The sequence below is a fragment of the Salmo trutta genome, chromosome 30, assembly GCF_901001165.1.
Source record: "Salmo trutta chromosome 30, fSalTru1.1, whole genome shotgun sequence".
Classification (NCBI taxonomy): Eukaryota; Metazoa; Chordata; class Actinopteri; order Salmoniformes; family Salmonidae; genus Salmo; species Salmo trutta.
The window spans coordinates 9,307,440-9,327,345 of NC_042986.1; the positions used below are offsets into that span (position 1 = coordinate 9,307,440).

Here is a 19,906-nt window from a genome sequence, read left to right on the forward strand (position 1 = left end):
GAGGGGAGTTTTAATGTGCTTATTCAACCTGACCTGCTATGTGTTTACTAAAGCCACGATGCATGTGCACTGTGCATGTGCCGGGGCGAGCGCTCAGCGCTGCCCTACTGACATACATTTTATGCATAACACTGAGCGTGCGATAACGAGAGGTGGGAGGATGAGGCACGTGCACAATGGGCAGTGCTCACCGTGACTGGTATGGTAGGTGTTACAAAGATTGGGCGCGTTGCATTACTGACACATGACAGATCTTACAGGTATTTTAAGAATTAGCAAACCGTATTATATGTTAAAGCAATCGGTCAGTCGATGACACTGTCGATTATGTGACGCCCAACCATTGGTTGATGCATGCAATGTCTGAGCAGGGGAGTGCGACCATGATCTACTATATTGACAAGATAGTCGAGGGACCGCTCTAACAATGGAAATACATGTCCTCAAAGATGGAAGGCAGGCGGGAGGAGGCGAGATTAGGTAGGACCATTCTAGTCAATGAGAGGGCAGATAGGCGCCAACAGGCACAACTCTTGATATAATGTAGTTTTTTTCAAAGTTGCCGAAATGCTACCTAACCATTATGAAACTTCTATTTGATCAAACAAGCCTCACGTAGGAAATGAGCAATAATTTTTTGTTGTTAACGAAAATAGAGACATTCATTGACCTCCATCCCAAAATTATTAATTTCTTGGTAATATTTTGTGGAGATTTTGGGCCGATTTTTGTTGTTGTTAGTAGCGGTGGTGCTACTTGAAGTCGATGGCCAAACATTCAGATCATGTGTCTTACTAAAATATAAATAAACAAGTAATACACGTTGGGGCCATACTTGCGAACATAAGCAACCATTTCAATGTAAATACTTGCTCCAGCTCAAAATGACTATCAGCCAATTAAAATCATCGATTTACTTGCACGTGACAGAACGCTAAATTGTAGCCGGTCCCATCAGATAACATGGCACACGTTAGCCCTAATGCTAACCTCACCAGGTGGCACTGATTATATCCTGTAACAAATTCTTCATCAGCCTATCAAATATCTTAGTCTTTATATGCACCAACCAATGGCATTTCTTAAAATAGATCAACCTTCGCAACTGGAGGGCTATTTTAAACCTACAAATTCAAGGTTTACTTTTGTTCTGTTGGTCTGAAACAAAATATTGGGAGCCGATATTGCATTGATACATGCTTGTCTAGGCTTCTAGCTACTACTAACATTAGACAACATTTTCGCGTATATGACAAAGTCCTATGTTTTTGTTCATCTGTTTCACACACCTCCATGTGCTTTTAAGGCAAAAAGATAAATGAGTTCCTTACAACATGTACGTTATTGTACATCGTAAAAAAAACAGAAGAGACTTAGGGATTTGTCAAACAGCAGTCATGAAGGCTACCATTATCATCATTGCTTTTAGGTGGCGCACACCGCTTAAAGTGGTTAACTTGAAATTGATAGTGCACTTTAATCGTGGGTTCAAGTCCCCCTCGCATCAAGCTTTTTTTTTTAGGAAAAAACTGTTCACTGCCGGTCCTTGATGCTCGATTCAAAACGCATGTGACGAAGTGGATGATTATAATAATGCATAGCCAATACAGCGCTGTAGGCCTACATGTGAGTGTAGCATACATAACAATATAGCTTACTAATGATAGCTTACACTGATGTCTCCTCGCCAGGAGAGGGCGTAATCAGTCTATGGGTATGCTCCACCAGGCTTTCACCCCATCAGCCTGGAAGCAGAGGCTACATATGGAATACAACCAAGGTGGCTAATGGGGTTCATCATCAATTGAGGTGTACCATATGCATATTCAAGCTGTTGGATGTAGACTATGTCCCTTTTCAACACACTAACACAATACATGTAAATCAAAATGCAAATGGGGGGGGACTCATGTGAGATTCGAACGCTTTGCGCAATCTGCGACAATTACGTGGACCCGTCACTTTACACAGAGAGCAATTTGACCGGTCAGTCAAATACACAGGAGAGTTGCTTTGATGATCAGAACATGCTGTTGGACTGAGGTACTGTATGTTAAGGATGCTTCCGTGAACAAGTGTTGGAACACATCCATCTACTTTAACGATTTAATTGGTTGTTTCAGGATATAATCACTGCCACCTGGTGAGGTGCGCATAGGGCTAATGTGTGCCATTATCTAATGGGACCAACTACAATTTAGCGTTCTGTCACCTGTCACGTTAATTGGTTGATACGCATTTTGAGCCAGAGAAATTGTTTACATTTAAATGGTTGCTTATGTTCGGAAGTATGGCCCTTTTGTCATTCGTGTGTGTGTGTGTGGACGTGTTTAATTATATTTGTGGGGCCCAGAAGTCCCAACGAGAATAGTAAACAAACAAAAATGTGACCAACTACGGACATTTTGTTAGTCCCTACAAGGTCAAATGCTATTTCTAGGGGGGTTAAGTTTAGAATTAGTGTTAGGAGCTAGGTTTAGGGTCAGGGTTAGGTACGGGTTAGGGAAAATATGATTATGAATGGGACTGAATTGTGTGTCCCCCACAAGGTTGGTTATACAAGACTGTGTGTGTTAATGGAGGAAATGTAGACTATGCCAGTGTAACATACAGTGTTTTAGTGAATTCAGGGGCCCATCAAGTGCAACTTATTCCTGTTATAGATAGGGCCTACAATGTTAATTTACTAAGACATATGCCCGCAGTGGTCAAATGTGGCTTGTGTACACATAATGGTCTTAAAGAAGGTCTCTTCCTTTTGAATTGTGTTCTCCCCTTCTGTGGAGCCTGCACAAATAAGTGCCTGCTGGTTTGCAAGAAGAATGCACCCCTTGGTGGCTGGATTATAAATATGGTAACAATCAATTGCAGTTCATTCTTTTGTCACTAGAGAGAGCTGTAATCCCATCGTTGTCACCTCAACCCCCTTTATGGCATGCTTTCAGATTTTATTTTCTTTGGGATGATAGTCGAGATGGCCCATTGAGCAGACAACAAATGTAGGCCTAATTGATCAGATAACGTTTAGATTAATATGCAGGGATTTTTAGGTACAGGGCCTGCTCAAGGCATGAGCGACATATGCAGTTGCTTAGGGCCCCAGGCTGCTAGAGGGCCCCCAAAAATATTAATAAAGAACTTTAAAAAAATAAAAAATAAGTTGGGGTCTCATTTTACTGTTGAGCGTTAGAATAGTAGAATACACAATGTGCAAGTATGCAATTTGGTTGCGCATCATCATTTTTTTTGTCTTGTTATATCTGTCACTGACAGTCACTCAATTAGCCATGTCAGCTAACAATTTTTTGATTAATAAGTTGATCTAGCCAGCTATCTAAACTTAATGGTTGAATACCGACTGGGCACGGAGGGCACATGCCCAGGGGCCCTAACCTCCAGCGGGTCCCTATAGATTTTGTTAGTCACTCTCACTCAGATATCATTAAAATGGCATAAGGGTGGCTATACAGTGCATTGGGAAATTATTCAGACCCCCTCACTTTTTCCACATTTTGTTACGGGGGGGGCAACTAAATCTTGTTTAGGGTCCCCGAAAGGCAAGAGCAGGCCCTGTGTAAGTATGACGATTGAGATAGGATACCATGATATTAGGGCTAGGCCTATTAGGCCTACTTGATGATGATGTTGTGTAAACACACTGTTCATCTGTTTGTTTTTCTCAAGCAACATTGCATGAAGACTTAACTGGGTCGTTCTACGCTTGTGCTGCCTTTTTGTCACTGGTGTTACCAATATTTTAGATGACAATTCAGGCTTTCTAGAATGTAATTTGACTATTTAATTTGCATATATAATCAAAGACAGAAAAGGTTAATGATAATATTAAGAACATGTTTTGATTAGTAATAATGTACTTTAAACAGGTATGTGTAAAGTTATTGTATGACATTATTCTATTAACACCAGTGACAGTAACACCAGACCAGTAACACTATTAACACTACTCCATTACCACCATGCAGTGGCTAGTAAGACCAGTGACAGTAACACCAGTGACAAATAAGTAGACAAGATGGCAAAGCTAAGATGGTGGCCACAGTAGCTCAAACCACACTTCTTAAATTGTAAATAAATCACTTAATCATGTGATTTGATCAATTATTTTAAACACATAGATTTTTTTGTTACTATAAACTGTGTAACACCATTGACACATATTAAGGCCTTGCATAAAATTACTAAATTAATCATCAAATTGCCAACATATGAAGAGAGAGTGCAGACTCGTGCTTTTCAAAACAACCCCGCCTCCAATAAACCTTTGACCCAGGAAGAATTTGTCAAGGATGTAGAATTTTTTCAAGGTGGTGGTTTTATAAAGGGTAACATCTTCTGTCATGTTTCGTGGGTTTTATAACCATGTCTTTATAACAATTCAATAATGATGTGACCGGAGATGGGAATCAGTTTAACCATTTATCTTGAATGTGCTCGGTCTACAATACATAGAACCCATAGTAAGGTGTTTTCCTGTAGGATATCACAAAGCTGTTCAAGTCCCTTGAACCTGAGACGCTTTTAAGACATGTTTCATGGTCTGTACAAACCTCTCCACCAACCCTTTGGTAGATGGATGATACGGCGCGGACCTGATGGGTTGTACACCATTCACCTGTTGGAACGTGACCATTTCTTGCGACACTAGCTGTGGTCAGTTGTCCCTAACAAGTTGGAGTGGCAGCTAAACACTTCTCCAAGCATCTCGATGGTCTTCACAGCAGTAGTAGACCTCATGATGGCAACATCTGGCCACTTGCTAGGATCATCCACGACCACAAGAAACATTCTGTCTTCGAATGGACCTGCAAAGTCGATGTGTATGCGTTGTCATGCCTCCTCCGGCCAATCCCACGGATGAAGAGGTACAAGTTGTGGTACGTTGCGAACCTTATGGCATTAGGAACATGTTTTTACTTTTTCTTCAATGCTTCCATCTAATCCAGGCCAACAGAAGTGACTTTGTGCGATTTCCTTCATGCGAACCATTCCACAATGACCTGAGTGTAGTTGTTGCAACACTGGTTTCCTCAACGAAGGCGGAATGATATCTCTCCTTCCCCACAGCAGACAACCGGACTGTACTGACAGCTCAGTTCTCCTCGAAAGGTTTCAGTTCCGGAGCATCCCCTGAGGCTCTACCTTTGATGATGATGTCCATCACTTCAGATAACACTGGGTCATTTCTGGTGTTTTTCCAGACTTGTGTTGAAGTGACTGGTGCATTTTCCACTTGTCTGAAGTAGAAGATGTCCACTTGGCATGAATCTGGCTTGACCACAGGCAACCTGGAATGTCCATCTGCGTTGCAGTGCAGTTCTGACTTGCGCTACTTGATGTTGTAGGTGTGTGCTGACAACAGCAAAGCCCACCTTTGCAATCAGCTTGCAGCAAGTGACGGAATCCCAGTATGCGGTCCAGAGATGCTTGTCATCTGTAAGAAGGGTGAACTTCCTCCCATAATTACGAACTCCAAAAACGATGGTTGGATGGGGAGAATCTTGTTTCTCCTGGTTGGAGAGTCCTTTAGTGGCCTTTTGACAAACTCCAAGCGTGCTGTCATGTGCCTTTTACTGAGGAGTGGCCTCCGTCTGGCCACTCTACCATAAAGGCCTGATTTGTGGAGTGCAGCAGAGATGGTTGTCCTTCTGGAAGGTTCTCCCATCTCTACAGAGGAACTCTGGAGGTCTATCAGTCTCACGACTTCCGCCAAAGTCGGCTCCTCTCCTTGTTCGGGCAGCGTTCGGCGGTCGACGTCACCGGCTTTCTAGCCATCGCCGCTCCATTTTTCATTTATCCATTCATTTTGTCTTGTTCCCTGCACACCTGGTTTTCATTCCCCAATCACACTACATGTATTTATTCCTCTGTTCTCCCTCATGTCTTTGTGTGTGATTGTTTCATGTTACGTGTCATTTTTGTCGTGCTATTTCTGGTGTGCGTTTATTTCCGTGTTTTATATTCACGAGGTATGTTTATTTGTTTGTACTTTATTATTGTGCGTTTTTTCACTTTGGCATATTGGATGGAGGTTTCAACGCAGTGGCGTCCGTCTGTTGGTTTCTCCTGCCTAAATAAAGTGTGTGCATGTTCACAACTCTCTGCTTTCCTGCAACTGACTCGGCTCCCAGTACATACACCATTGACAATCAGAGTGTCTATCGGGTTCTTGGTCACCTCCCTGACCACGGCCCTTCTCCCTGATTGTTCAGTTTGGCCTGGTGGCCAGCTCTAGGGAGAGAAACTTCTTCCATTTAAGAATGATGGAGGCCAATGTGTTCATGGGAACCTTCAATGCTACAGTCATTTTTGGGTACCCTTCCCCAGATCTGTGCCTCAATACAATTCTGTCTCGAAGCGCTACGCACAATTCCTTTGAACTCATAGCTTGGTTTTTGCTCTGACATGCACTGTCAACTGTGGGACCTTATATAGACAGGTGTGTGCCTTTCCAAGTCATGTCCAATTAATTGAATTTACCACAGGTGGACTCCAATCAAGTTGTAGAAACACCTCAAGGATGATCAATGGAAACAGGATGCACCTGAGCTCAATTTCGAGTCTCATAGCAAAAGGTCTGAATACTAATGTAAAAAAGGTATTTCAGGTTTTTTTCTCATTTTAAATTTTTTTTTAATACATTTATAAAAACCTGTTTTCGCTTTGTCATTATGGGGTATTGTGTGTAGATTGATGTGAATATTTTATTTATTTAATCCATTTAAGAATAAGGCTGTAGGCCTCCCGAGTGGTGCCGTGGTCTAAGGCCACTAGAGATCCTGGTTCAAATCCAGACTCTGTCGCAGCCGGCCGTGACCGGGAGACCCATTTGGGCAGCACACAATTGGCCCAGCGTCGTCCGGGTTAGGAGAGGGTTTGGCCGGTCGGGATGTCCTTATCCCATCGCGCTCTAGCGACTCCTGTGGCAGGCCGGGCGCATGCACACTGACACGGTCGCCTTGGTGCGGCTGGCTTCCGGGTTAAGCAGGCATTGTCAAGAAGCAGTGCGGCTTGACTGGGCCATGTTTCGGAGGACGCACGGCTCTCAACCTTCACCTCTCCCGAGTCCGTATGGGAGTTGCAGCCACGGGACAAGACTGTAACTACCAATTGGATTCCACGAAAAGGATATTACATTTTTAAAATAAAATTATAATAATAAGGCTGTAACAAAATGTGGAAAAAGTCAAGGGGTCTGAATACTTTTTGAGTGCACTGTACATATGCATTGATAACACCTTTATGGAATCATTCATAACCCCTTCATGAATGTTGCAGTATCATTCATCATTGCTTTCAGTATCAACCATATGTAATCTTCAAAACAAAAGTCTTGTTTTCATTACAGTATTATAAGTTATTTTATAGTAAAAATATCTGGTTGGATTGAACTGGATGGTTGCTGGTGTTACTGACTGGATTAGTTATTTGATAGTCTCTGCTGAGTTTAAGCCAAGTTGTTAGCTTGTGATTTCAGGCAAGTTTACACAATATGTTCATTTGACACCAATTGCCCTGGTGCCATCCAGATCTGCCATTCAAATGTTGTAACGGGCGTCATATAGAGGAGACCAAGGTGCAGCGTGTTATTTGAATGAAAACAAACACTAGACAAAATAAACAAAAGGACAGCCAACAGTTCCGTCAGGTTATACAAACTAAACAGAAAGCAATTACCCACGAAAACCAAGGGAAAAAGGCTGCCTAAGTATGGCTTCCAATCAGAGACAACGATAGACAGCTGCCTCTGATTGGAAACCATACCCGGCCAAAACATAGAAATACCAACATAGAATGCCCACCCCCATCACACCCTGACCTACCTAAACAGAGAAAAACCAGCTCTCTTAGGTCAGAGCGTGACAGATTTGAAATTGTTGAAATACTTTGAGGGTTTGCTTGAGCCTGCCTGGAGTGCCAGATTGATGGGTTTTGCACTTTTGGTACTATTCCATGCCATTCAAAATTAAGGAAATTATTTTGGTATGTTATTACATGATAGGTTAAAGTTATTATGTTATTCATCAAAAAGGTTGCTTCTGACCTGATAACATAATAACCACCGGATAACATAATAATAAGCTTGATTAATAATTTTACATTTACATTTACGTCATTTAGCAGACGCTCTTATCCAGAGCGACTTACAAATTGGTGCATTCACCTTATGATATCCAATAATAATAAAGTAAACATTTTGGGGGATTTATATAACACTTTTCTACCAACATAGGTACTCAAAGTGCTTTACATAGTAGGGGGGAAACTCACCTCATCCACCACCAATGTGTGGCACCCACCTGGGTGGTGCACGACAACCATTTTTGTGCCAGAACACTCACCACGCATCAGCTGGGGAGGAGTGATATTGCCAATGAGGGGATGATTAGATGGCCATGATGGAATGGGGTGTTATTGGATTTTTTATAACCACAGTGAATCAGGACACCCGTTTAACATCCCTTCTGAAAGACGGCACCCTACGCAGGGCAATGTCCCCTTCACTGCCCTGGGATCTCCTTAGAAGAGAGGGAAGAGTGCCCCCTACTGGACCTCCAACCACTTCCAGGAGAATCTGGTCTCCCATCCAGGGACCAGCCAGGCCAAGCCTGCTTTGCTTCAGAGGCAATCCAGCAGAGTGTGTGTGTGTATGAGTATTCCTGTTTGATGTGGATGAGTTTGTTTGTGTTGTGATTAGCAGTTGGGGGTGGGTGGTACAGTATGTGGGAAGTAGTACATAAAAACATAGATTTTGGTATGTTATTACATGATTGGTTGAAGTTATTACATTATTCCAAAACAAATCACAGGTTAATGTAATAAGTACCGGTTAATGTAATAACTTATATAACTTACCGGCAAGTTATTACATTTACCGGTTTCATTACATAAAAAAATCTGAAAGTTATTACTAATAAAAAAGTTCTTACATTTGCCGGTGTTATTACATTTACCGTTGTCACAGTGTATTTTTGTAGACTCAGCTTGACACGAGATACAGCTGCAGCTGCTCCATACGCACCAGCTGCCCCTCTAGCAAGGGAGAGGCATAGTAGTCGTGCGGCCCCCCTTTTAACAGTCAGTATATTCATTGTGACTTCCTCGTCTGATGAGTCACTCACCTCAGTGTTCTCCTGCTCAACAGCATGAACATGTCTCTTTTTCTTTTCGTCTGTAGGCTTGTTCGATGTGGCCCTTTTTATTAACAGGCCTAGCAATTCATGCCCTTACACCAGCATATAGACGTCTGATGCTCCGCTTTGCCACAGTGGAAGTATGTGCCTTGTTTTCCCCGTCTCTGATTTGAAGTTGCATTTCTGTGCTCTCGTCCTGATTAACTCAAGTGCTGAGCCTTTTTAGCAGCTAGTTCCATTGACAAACTGATTTCAATGACCATTGCCAAGGTCAGATTACTTTCAGTCAATAGTCTCTTTTATGTATTTTCACTCCGTAGCCCACAGTCTGTCTCTAGCGGTGTCATTTAGAACAGGGTTCCCCAACTGGCGGCCCGTGGGCCGAATTTGGCCCGTGGGTGGTTTTATTTGGCCCCACAAATTTTCTGAGCAAATAGATAAATAATTGTTGGACACAAAAGACTCTAAAAACACCAGGAAATCAGCTCCAATTGATTTTAATTTTGGAAATCTGTTCCCAAGTATTCTCATGCATAATATAGAGACACGTGTGATTGTATACAAATGTAAGCAAGGTTTATTACGTTTTAGTCAAATGTTATATCTGTTTGGGATTCTTGCAGTCAAATTGCAGCCTACAAATGATTTGTAATTATGTTCTGGCCCCTTAGACCATCCGCTCAAGAGAAAATCGGCCTGATTTAGAACATCATTGAGCTCTGATAGTTTCTTTAATGCAGCAGGAAGCATTATAACTGATTCTCCCTTTTCCTGATTTCTTCTGTGGAACCTTTCAGCGATGACTAGTGGTTTTGGTGAAAAATGTCCTTTAAGTATTGCCACAATATCCCCATATGTCTTATTACCTGGACTGTCTGGCTGTAGTAGGCTGCGTAGTAAATTAAATGTCTTTGGTCCAATTACACAAACAAATGTAGGCACAATTTAGTCTTCATTAATGTCATGTCCAAGAACAAAATATTCAAACCGTTCTGTATATGAGCTCTACTGCTCAACACTTCATTAAACTGTTCAATATTTCCAACAATTCCTGACATTTTTTCGTTTCACAATAGGCTCCCGATTGTCACTCACTTCAATATTGTCCTCAACCATGGCAATGTTCTGTTCTGACACGGCAATATTTTCCTCAGTCATGAGATCATTCACTTCACTCATTGACATCTCATCCTTAAGTTCGCTCATTTAGCAGTTTTTAATTGCAAAGTTCGGTCTTCACAGTTGAATAAATGTCCTTTACTCACTGTATATCCCTCCCTTTTTAATCACATTGTTTTCCCGCTCCGATATCCGACTTGAATCCTTTTCTACTGTCCATGACGATGCTAACGCTCTCTCTTAGCTAACTTGACTATGCACTTGGCTCTGCTAACAATACACTGTGCTAACATTAGCCTAGACTACACCACGGAAAATACGTTTTAAACTTGTTAAAACCGACTTCTTCCGGAAATAATATTTCCTGTAGGTTCAGACTTACTAGTCACCAATCTTTTGTTATGTCTCGTGGGTTTCATAACCACATCTTTATAACAATTCAATAATGATGCGATGGGAGACAGGAATCAGTTCACAAAGATTTATCTTGAACGTGCTTGGTCTTCAACTCATAGAACCTCCATGATGCTCTGCGACACAACACCAATACACCACACCAATGACAGCTATTCCCTATAAATATTTGTTTAGATTTAGTTGATATTTTAGTTTTTTAAGGAAGCACTATGCTAAAATTGCTCCGCCAATTCCTGGTTGCTGAAAATTCTAATAGTTTGTTTAATGTTAGTTTATGTGAGAAAAAAAATAAAGTATAGTGTAGAGAATCATTGTACCATCTAAACTGCTGTGAAATAGCTTTTCCATAACCAGAAATATTGTATTTTCATCTGTTTGAAGCTGGTGTATGTCAAGAAAAGTGTATGACATTAAAAGAAGCAAAAACTAAACTTAAGAACGTGAAGCATAGAAATAGCACACACAGAAAAGATCTACCACTTCTTAGACTTGCTTTCAATGAAAATGAAAGATCTATAACAAAGATTTCTATGTGAATTTGGTCTGGTCATCCAAAAAGTTACATATTGCGGCTTTAAGTAAATCACTAAATAAAGCTAATACTTTCTTTTTATTACATTTAAAGTGGGAGAAAAATATATATTTTAAAATATCAATAAACCACAACTCATGACCCGAGGGACAAGCCAATTGTATTGTACTGACTGTATTTACAATATATTTTAAAATGGTTTACAATTTGCAGTGAAGGATCTCTCTGTTCATCTTGGAGGTCCTGAGTGGCGCGGTGGTCTAAGGCATTGCATCTCAGTGCAAGAGGTGTCACTGCAGACCCTGGTTCGAATCCAGGCTGCATCACATCCGGCTGTGATTATCCCATAGGGTGGCGCACAATTGGCCCAGCGTCGTCCAGATTTGGCCGGGGTAGGCCGTGATTGTAAATAAGAATTTGTTCTTAACTGACTTGCCTAGTTAAATAAAGGTTACATTTTAAAAAATCTTTCCCTCTATCCTGATTAGTCTCCCAGTCCCTGCTGCTGAAAAACATCCCCGTAGGGATGATGCCAGGTTTCCTCCAGACGTGACACTTGGGCCTTTCCTCTTTTGTGGCTCAAGTAAGGGGGAGGCTGATGACATCACGGATTTCCACCAGACGAACTCCTTGAATGCCCTACTCCATGAAGTTTGCAGTTGTGTCCAAAAAACAACATTTTGTTCAAATATTTTTTGTAACCTTTATTGTGTGTACTGTATTTACACTTGGGATATCACTTTTCAGTGGGAAAAGTACAAATAGCGATGGAGGATGTCTTTAAGTGGTTTTCCTGATGACCGGGACAGGAAAAGGAAGAATGACCCAACTGCGTTCGATTGTTTTTGTCAAACTACCCAAACCTGCTTCATCTGCACTAATGTCCAAGGCCTACCTTCCATTTTACCATCCAATGTGTAAAATTAGGTGTGTTGGCCTACAGGTGTAGCCTACTGCCAGGAAATATAGCGCTCTCCGGCTTTGCTCTTCTTACATAAATCGTTCCCTGCCTGAATTAATTTGGTGTCTCGGATTCGAAGTGTGTCAAATTATGAAGTGTGTATGTTGGCCCGATTCACGCTCATGTCATGATGAGAACATGTTATGGCAGGGCACGCAGATAATTACAGGGTGCTCTCGCTGTTTGGGGACTGAACAGAACAGAACAGAAGTTGCTGCCAACATACACACCTGCAAAACACCTTGTGCCTCAGGGCTAAAGAGAAGTCTCTTTCTCGCTCTCTTTCTCTGTAACCCTAACCTTAACCCGAAAACCTTACCTTAACCCTAATGCTAGCTCCTAACCCTAAAACTAACCCTAGCTCCTAACCCTAAACCTAATTCTAACCCTAACACTAATTCTAACCCTAACACTAATTCTAACCTTAACCCAAAACCCCCTACAAAAAGCATTTGACCTTGTGGGTACTAACAAAATTTCCCCTGTCAGTTTTTGTTTGTGTCCCCACAAGTATAGTTACACGCACGCACACACACACACACACACACACACACACACACACACACACACACACACACACACACACACACACACACTGTTATATTTGGTTGAAAGAGTTCTTTGTTGTGTGAAGTGATGCCAATTTAGCTGTGGGTGATGAGAGCTTTAACAAGTTTATACCAGGCTGAGCCTTTCTTCACAGTGAGTTTGCTTAGATTGCTTATAGAATGGCTGATTATGCTTCAGAAAGCACACTTTATGAGTACAGAATGCAGAAAACTATTCTAAGAAAGTGTGGTATTATTCCTGCTTTCAACATGGGTTTACAATTGCATGGGAGACAGTAGCTCATCTGTATCTTTCTAGAGTTGTATTAATCACACTTTAATCACACTATGGTTCATTGATTCATAGATAAGGCATACAACTAAAGCTTTTTTTGTTGACATACACTGTGTACTTTTGAGTAGCCTGTTTTCTCACAAGGGTAGTTTTATGTGCAGGGAGAGACGGATGGAAGGAGGGATGGTAAGGAGGACCTTTCCTTTAGAGCTCAGAGATATGCTGTAATTACTTGAATCGCTTCCATATGTGACACTGGCTGCTTTCTAGCTGCCTGCCCCCCCCCCCCCCCCCCCCCTCAATTCAGTTCAATTCAAAGGGGCTTTATTGGTATGGGAAACACGTGTTTACATTGCCAAAGCAAGTGAAATTAACAAGAGTGAGAAGACACAAAACAACAACAACATGAAACTATTAGAATTGAACTCAACATTTTTTCTAAAAGATAAAGACATTTCAAGTGTTATATTATCAGCTATGTACAGTGTTTTACCAATGTGCAAATAGTTGTTGTACGAGTCGCACACCTCATGTGGCCTTGCCCATAGGCCTATATGTTTTGATAAGGTTTGTATCACAACTAAAGGGGCCAAATATCTTCTTAAAATGAAGCACATTCATCCGCTTGACATTGGGTTTAGATCCTAAATGGCATACATAAGCAGCGTGTGAGTTTCAAGTTTGAGGAAGATCATTTTCACCATAAAAATGCACCTTTATAATAAAAGCATTACATGCACAATCGCATTTGCGGTCACTTTTAAGAATGGTGTTTTCCCGCTAATTGATTGCATTTTGGAATATTTGAGCTTGCGCATTGTGTGTGCGCATTGCTGCGGTTACAATGTGAAGAAATAGCCCAATAGTTGATCTGTTGCGTCAGCCTCATTGCTGAAAAAAGTATTTTTGATGCTAGAGGTTTTAATAGTAACTGTCCCAGACTATGTTTGGAATATTTATTTCTCACACAGAATAGAATTGGTCAACACTATCCCCCATAGTACAAAAGTTGATAGGCTCGTGCGTTTGCTGTTCGTTAGGCCTACTACTGAAAGTAAATGTGGACAGTTCTTCCAAGATCTTCAATGTGCACCTCGGAATTGGATAAGGACACGCACAGTTGCGTTCCCGATGTGTCTGTCTTCCCTTGTAGCCTGTGAGAAAGGGCATTGGCTAATAAGAATCGAGCTATCTGAGAGAACCATGTGATTGAGAGGTGCATCGGAGAACACAGCCGGAAGAAGGGAATTCTAATTATTATATTCAGCCCAAGGGCACAACGGCCACAGGCCACAAAAGGCATGGATTTTTTGTGTGCCATTAAGACCACACAAAAGGGATGCTGCCGGGAAATTCGAGGCATTATCAAGTGCTTGTCAAATTGTGAATGAGAGACTGATGAAATGTGTGCAGCCTGCGCAAATAACAAAGCAGAGTCGCATCATGCATCCTTACAATGTATTAAAAATACGAACATTGGGCTATATGTTCTGATCACAACTTAAGTTGCATAATTAACTGTAAATGAAGCCTATAGGAAAACGTGTATCTTTGTTAACTGCTCAACACAAAATAACCGCATGTCCGCACTCCCTCGGAAATCTTTTGGAGAAAACATCCTTTCTGTTTTGTTCAGCTATGTTCAATTGTGTTCTTCATAGTATAAAATAATTGAAATCATGCCACAGAATTCTAAGCAAATCTTGTATGCTAAATTAACTAAGGAGAAGGAGTATGTTATTCTGTTCTTCTGAAATACACTACATTTTCTTCATATCATGTTCCTTTAGACCTGTCTAAAATACATCATGGATTTATTGTGATTGTGTAGGCTATGGATTTATTAGACTTTATAAAATGTACGTCTGCATCAGTGGCTTGTAAGCTATGCGTGGAAGCCAGTAGGTGCTAAACGTGTTTATGTTAATTAACGGTCAATTACTGTGAGACCAGCAGTTATTTGCTTGACAATCACTGGCTGACAAAATGTCATGACCGCCACAGACCTAGCTTGTGTGATCTGTGGGAAATATGTGTCTCGAATTTATTCATACATTTGGCAGGAGGTTAGGAAGTTCAGATCAGTTTCCAACTCATTTTGTGTGCAGTGGGCACATAGCCTGTCTTTTTTCGAGAGCTAGGTCTGCCTCTCTCAATAACAAGGCTATGCTCACTGAGTCTGTACATAGTCAAGGATTTTCTTAATTTTGGGTCAGTCACAGTGGTCAGGTATTCTGCTACTGTGTACTCTCTGTTTAGGGCCAGATAGCATTTCAGTTTGCTCTGTTATTTTTGGTTGATTCTTTCCAGTGTGTCAAATAGTTATATTTGAGTTTTCTCATCATTTGGTTGGGTCTAATTGTGTTGCTGTCCTGGGGCTCTGTGGGGTTTGTGTTTGTGAACAGAGCCCCAGAACCAGCTGGCTGAAGGGACTCTTCTCTAGGTTCACGTCTCTGTAGGTGAGGGCTTTGCGGTGGTATGTGTGGGCATCGCTTCCTTTTAGGTGGTTGTAAAATCTTACAGCTCTTTTCTGGATTTTGTTAACTAGTGGGTTTAGTCCTAATTCGGCTCTGCGTGCATTGTTTGGGGTTTTGCGTTGTGCACAAAATATATTTTTGCAGAATTCTGCATGCAGTCTCAATTGGGTGTTTGTCCCATTTTGTGAATTATTGGTTGGTGAGTTGACGCCAGACCTCACAACCATAGAGGGAAATGGGTTCTATAACTGATTTAAGTATTTTGTTGCCAGCTCCTATTTAGGATGTTGAGTTTAATGTTTGTTTTAATGGCGTAGAAGACCCTTCTTGCCTTGTCTCTCAGATCGTTCATAGCCTTGTGGAAATGACCTGTGGGGCTGATGTTTAGGCTGAGGTAGGTATAGTTCTTTGTGTGCTGTATTTGTTTTCTTGGCTACTGGACCTTTTTTGGAACATCATTGTTTTTGTCTTGCTGAGATTCACAGTCAGGGCCCAGGTCTGACAGAATCTGTGCAGTCCATCTAGGTCAGCGTTTCCCAAACACAGTCCTCGGGACCGCGAGGGGTGCACGTTTTGGTTTTGCCCTAGCACTACACAGCTGATTCTAATAATCAAAGCTTGATTATTTGAATCAGCTGTGTAGTGCTAGGGCAAAAAACAAAACGTGCACCCCTCGGGGTCCCGAGGACTGTGTTTGGGAAAACATGAACTAGGTGCTACTGTAGGCCCTCCTTGGTTGGGGACAGAAGCACCAGATCATCTGCAAACAGTAGACATTTGATTTCTGAGTCCAGTAGGGTAAGGCCAGGTCCTGCAGACTGTTCTATGGCAATTCATTGATATATACTGTATGGTGAAGAGGGTGGGGCTCAAGCTGCATCCCTGTGTCACCCAACGGCCCTGAGGAAAGGAATCTGTGTGTTTGGTGCCAATTTTGACTGCACACTTGTTGTTTTATAATGTCATATGTTTTTCCCCCAACACCGCTTTCCATCAATTTGTATAGCAGACCTTCATGGCAAATTGAGTCAAAAGCTTTTTTGAAATAAACAAAACATGAGAAGACTTTGCATTTGTTTTGTTTTGTTCGTCAGTAAGAGGATGCAGGTGTCTGCCGTACGGTATTTTGGTAAGAAGCCAATTTGACATTTGCGCATGACATTGTTTTCGCTGAGGAAATGTTGGAGTCTGCTGGTGATGATACTGCAGAGGATTTTTCAGAGATGGCAGTTGACACAGATTCCACTGTAATTATTGGGGTCAAATTTGTCTCCACTTTTGTGGATTGGGGTTATCAGTTCTTCGTTCCAAATATTGGGGAAGATGCCAGAGTTCAGGATGATGTTAAAGAGTATAAGTATAGCCAATTGGAATTTGTAGTCTATATGTTTTATCATTTCATTGAGGATACCATCAACACCACAGGCCTTTTTGGGTTGGAGGGTTTGCATTTTGTCCTGTAGTTCATTCAATTGAAGAATCCAGTGGGTTCTGGTAGTCTTTAATAGCTGATTCATTCTTGTTCATTTCTTAGGTTGTCTGCTTGACATGTTTTGATTTGATCGGGAAGCTGAAAGGTCAAATTTACAGTTTAGGTTTTCTACTGCCAAGTTTATACCTAGTTTATGCTATTGGAGTGAAACGTTTTGTTCAGGAAGTTGTCTGAAAGGGATTGGTTTTGCTGTTGCACAATAGTTTTTTTGTTAGATTTCTAAACTTCTTTCCCTCTGTCTATAACTTTACTTAATATCATGTAGTTTGTTCGGCTTTGAAGCCTCATGATTAAGTATTGCTCATTTTTAAGTAGGCTGTGATTTTGCTGTGATCTGATAGGGGTGTCAGTGGGCTGACTGTGAACGCTCTGAGAGACTCTGGGTTAAGGTCAGTGATAAAGTAGTCTACAGTACTACTGCCAAGGAATGACTTGTAGGTGTACCTACCGTAGGAGTCCCCTCGAAGCCTACCATTGACTATGTGCCGACCCAGCGTGCGACAGAGCCGCAAGAGTTGTGACCAAATTTTGTTGGTTGTTTTGTTGTAGTTGTGTCTAGGGGGCATATTTGGGAGGGAATGCTGTCACCTCCAGGAAGGTGTTTGTCCCCCTGTGTGCTGAGAATGTCGGGTTCTTGTCCAGTTATGACGGTTAGGTCACCACAGACTAGTGTTCCTGGGTCTGGAAATGATTGACCTCTCCCTCTAGGATGGAGAATATGTCTTCAATAAAGTATGGGGATTCTAGTGGGGGATATAGGAAGCACACAGGAGGACATTTCTCTCTGTTGAGATCATTTCCTTTAGAATTTCTAGCCAAATGTAAAATTTTCATATTTTGATGAATTTAATGGAGCGGGTTAAGTCTGATCCATACCAAATTAGCATACCCCCTGAGTCTCTTCCTGTGTTTGGTGGATGGGACTACCAGCTCTCTAACCTAGAGGGCAACCAGTAGGTACATCTCTATACCATGTTTCTTGCAGGATGACCATTTCTGATTTCTTTGGTGAAGTCTGGGTTTCTCTCTTCTTTTTCAGTTTCTTCCCCCCCCCTCCTGTTTTTTTTCCTTTTTGCCTTCGCAGAGGCCTTCTCTCTCTCTCCCTCCCTCCCCAGCACTCGGAGCAATTTAGCAAAACCACTGCTTAAACAAAGTCTATCTCAATCAGAACATCCTGGCACATTTGGCTCCACAACTTGTGGTGATTGAATTAGAACGAGCCAGCCAGGGAGAGAGGGGGGAGAAACTGAGAAGGAGAGAGAGAGGGAGGGGAGAGAAAAAGAAGAGGGGGGGTTAGGTGCGAGGAAGAGAAAGATGGGGAGAAAGATGGGTGAAAGTGAGTAGTAGAAGAATACGGAAAATAATATAAAATAGGAAATAAAGAAAAAGAATGTGGTTTCGGCTGAAAGAATTCCGGCAGAGCGGGAGGAGAGAGGGAGGCAGAACGGAGAAGGAGAGAGAGAGAAGGAGAGTGAGGGAGAGGTGGAAAGAGAAAGATGGAAAATTAGGCAGAAAGAGTAATAGCTATAGTAATGTTTTTTGACAGAGCTGGGTTCGCAAAGGGTTCATGGTGACATCATGGGTGATTTTGAGGAAAGTATAGACAGGAGGGCCATTCACCTTTCATTGGACACATGTTAGGGAATAGGGCTATGTACACTGCTTGTGCTGGCACACATGCCTGCCGCTAACTGTGTGGAAAACTCTTCATCTTTCTCTCTCTCTCTCTCTCTCTCTCTCTCTCTCTCTCTCTCTCTCGTCCAGAATAAACCCCAAATAAACTCTCTATGTGCTTTTAGGCTCCTATATAAACAGACGTATTTGTTGTTGAAACATAGTAATCGTTGTAGTTGCCCAAAGCCTCCTTGCCTAACACACACTATACTATTCTCCTAGCATCTCATTTTCCATTGAGTTGTATTCCTCTGTTGGTGTATGTTTTTCCTTCATTGCATTCGGAGTGTAAAAGTGTGCGTTTTGCCAGCAGGCTGAATGAATGAGCTCTTTCATTTCACAGGATGTGTATTTAACTTGGCAACTAAAAACGGACTATGCGTAAGTGAGCGAGTAGGTAAGTGTATATTTACGTGTGTGTGTGTGCTTGAGTATGTGGGTGAACTGTGTGTGTATTTGTGTGTCTGTCTGTGGATGTGTGTGTGTGTGTGGGGGCGTGCACGAGAGCGTGGCTGCCTTGCGCCCCCTACATGTCTCAGTGCGGCACCAAACTTCACGACGTCAATCTGAATGCAGGGAAATAGTCATATCTTTATAGTGATCTCTTTAAAGACATCTTGTAGCTGATTAAAACCTGCCCAGCAGCAGCAGCTCCCTCTATCACCTACCTTTTTTACCTTGTGTGTGTCATTCATTACCGTTAAAGCACTGCCAGAGAGAGAGAGGAGGCAGAGAGAAAAACAGAAAGAATGGGGGAAAAGGGGAAGGGGAGACAGCAAGAGAGCGAGATGATAGTTATTGAGAGAGGGAAAGAGGGAGAGAGAGAGAAGAGAACAATCTCTCTCTCTCCTACTCAACCCCTCCCTCTCTCCTTGATTCCCTTCCCCAACCTCCCTCCCTCTCTCCTTGCTCTCCTATTTTCTGATTCTCCTCTGCCAGCCAGCCCCAGGCTTATACACTTCTATGGTTTCTCAGAATGCAAATAAGTAGAAACAGACATACACTGGATTACAATATTTTCAGGAATATTTTAATCTTCAAAAATATATACCCTCTCTACCAACAAGGAGTCATGGAGAGTCCATTCTATAGTACTGTGGCATGAAGCATTGTGTGCTGATTTACACAAGTGCTGCTACTGAACCAAAACGGGTTCAATGGCTTGGCTGCTGGCTTGTTGAAAGAAAATACTACTGTTTCAGAATTGATGATGCCAGCCAGGGGTTATGATGTCACAGA

General features: G+C 41.9%; 1 protein-coding gene across 1 annotated transcript in view; it reads left to right on the forward strand.

Annotated features, from left to right (window-relative positions):
* Positions 1–19,906, forward strand: part of LOC115167864 (retinoic acid receptor gamma-A) — a 117,862-nt gene that overhangs the window by 16,811 nt on the left and 81,145 nt on the right. The gene's annotated exons all lie outside the window — the stretch shown is intronic.